We start from the raw sequence: 2093 nt of genomic DNA on the forward strand, positions 1-2093 counted from the left end.
TTACATTTACCACCTCCATGTGTTGACCAGTTTGTTATAGTCCCTTGGGTGGTCCACTTACAGAGGTTCTGCTGTATTTCAATTAGTTTAGAGAAACTAAATTAAGAAAATTTTAAAATAGGCCTGCCCCTGGGACCCTCTGGCTGGGAATGTTTGGCCCCTCAGCATATGCTGCCTGTGGGACCAAAAATGACAGGAGGAAGGAGCATTCTGGGACCCAACCAAATTTTCGTCACCATGGGGATGTGGTACTTTAGCGCCAGAGCCCTGGGGACTGCTGCCTTGGTGCTGCTGCTGGCCAACCCCAGGACGTGTTTCTATCCAGAGAGCAGCTGGAGGAGGAACCAAGTACTTTCAAAGCACAGGAACTATGGGAAAAGAATGGAGCTGTGACTGTGGCTGTGTGGAGGCCAGGCTGCTGCTTCTGTGGAGAGGAGGCTTCCCACCTGTCCTTCCTGAAACCCAAGTTGGAGGAGCTGGGCATCCTCCACTTTGCAGTGGTGAAAGAGGAGATTGGGACTGAAGTGAAGGACGTCCAGCCTTATTTCAAAGGAGAAATATTCCCAGATGAAAAGAAAGTTCTATGGTTCACAAAGGCAGAAAATGATGTCAATGGGATTTATCCATCCGGGAGTGTGGTACAACTTCTTCTGGGCTTGGAACGGAGGCTACTCTGGAAACCTGGAAGATGAAGGCTTCACGCTTAGGGGAGTTTTCGTGGTAGGATCAGGAAAACAGGGCATCCTTCTAAAGTACCAAGAAAAAGAATTCGGAGACAAGTAAACCCACTTTCTGTACTTGAAGCTGTAGGAAGATTAAATCACAGACATCACCTTCAGAGAAAAAATGATTGCATGAAATTGCTTAATGCCAAAGCCTTCAAGAAAAAAAAAAATGATTCAGTGAAACTGCCTAATTCAGGATAACTATGATCACTCACCAGTGATCTAAGAAGTTAGAAACCCACTTACACTGTGTTCTCGGTATAGATTGCTGACATATTTAATACTATTTTCTCTTTCTGTCCAGTAAGGCAAGTTGCCCCAAATGAGGCCAACGTAAGTCTGAGAAACTGGTGTTATTTTAGCTAAAACCTGGAAAATATGAGACTTAAAATTGACTGCTCATCACAAATATTTATGGTGTTTAAGTGCTATTATTTGAAATGATTTTTATTTTTATGTCTTCAAAAATCTAAGAAAAGTTGATTGACTGGGAAATTAGAGAACATAAAGTTTTCAACTTTTATGGTTTCTATGAACAACTTGTTATATAATGTCAAAGTAATAGTCATAAAAGGAATCGAGATTCTCCAGATTAGTTTGATAAAAGTAAATTATAAGGTGAGAACTCTTGTTTCATTGTCTTCCTTTCTAACTCTAAAGATTTGTTTTTCTAGAAGAAATAATGTCTATCTCTAATAAAATCACACATCAGAAATCACCTATATATAAAACTGGTGGGCATTTTTATAGAAAAACACTTACCATTCAAAAATGATGATTAAAATTCTGTATATATTACTCAATATAAAATAGCATTTATAAACATTTTATTCATATACTCATTTAATATTTGTCTAAATGTACTCAGCAACAATAACATAAATAGTATTTTTAAAGGAGTTTGCTAACCAAAACTTTAAAAATAATTTTTAAAAGACATATCCATAATCAGTTTTGTTTTAGAAATGGAGGACCTTAGAGACTTTCTCCTCCCTTATTCATAACTTACATTCTGACATAATTAATTTTGGGATTGACGTGTCCATGAATCAGAGCAGGAGCTTGTGATAAGAAGCAGTCACAAGATAATTGTTCATTCTTCCTTGTTTCTGTTGTCATGTGGTCACTGGATGTTTGTGGCAGTCTTGCTATTAATAGAGTCATTTTTGCAAATAAAATAAATATTAACCAGTTTATAGGCCTAGTATACTTAAATACAAAGTAATGAAAAATGGCCTAAAAAATATCACCATTCAGAAGCGAAACATCCTTTAGTTTAACAAGTCCGTGGGATGCTGTTAACTTACCTGAGAAATTCTTCCAATAATAACAAAGGCTGGCGTTTTCCAGTGTTTAAATATTTGACAT

General features: G+C 37.3%; 1 pseudogene; it reads left to right on the forward strand.

The window, feature by feature from the left end:
- Positions 1–216: 216 nt before the first annotated feature.
- LOC100949926 lies at positions 217–850 on the forward strand (annotated as a pseudogene).
- The last annotated feature ends 1243 nt before the right edge of the window (positions 851–2093 follow it).

This window comes from Otolemur garnettii, unplaced genomic scaffold (assembly GCF_000181295.1).
Source record: "Otolemur garnettii isolate 467f Iridium unplaced genomic scaffold, OtoGar3 scaffold00002, whole genome shotgun sequence".
NCBI classification, from domain to species: Eukaryota; Metazoa; Chordata; class Mammalia; order Primates; family Galagidae; genus Otolemur; species Otolemur garnettii.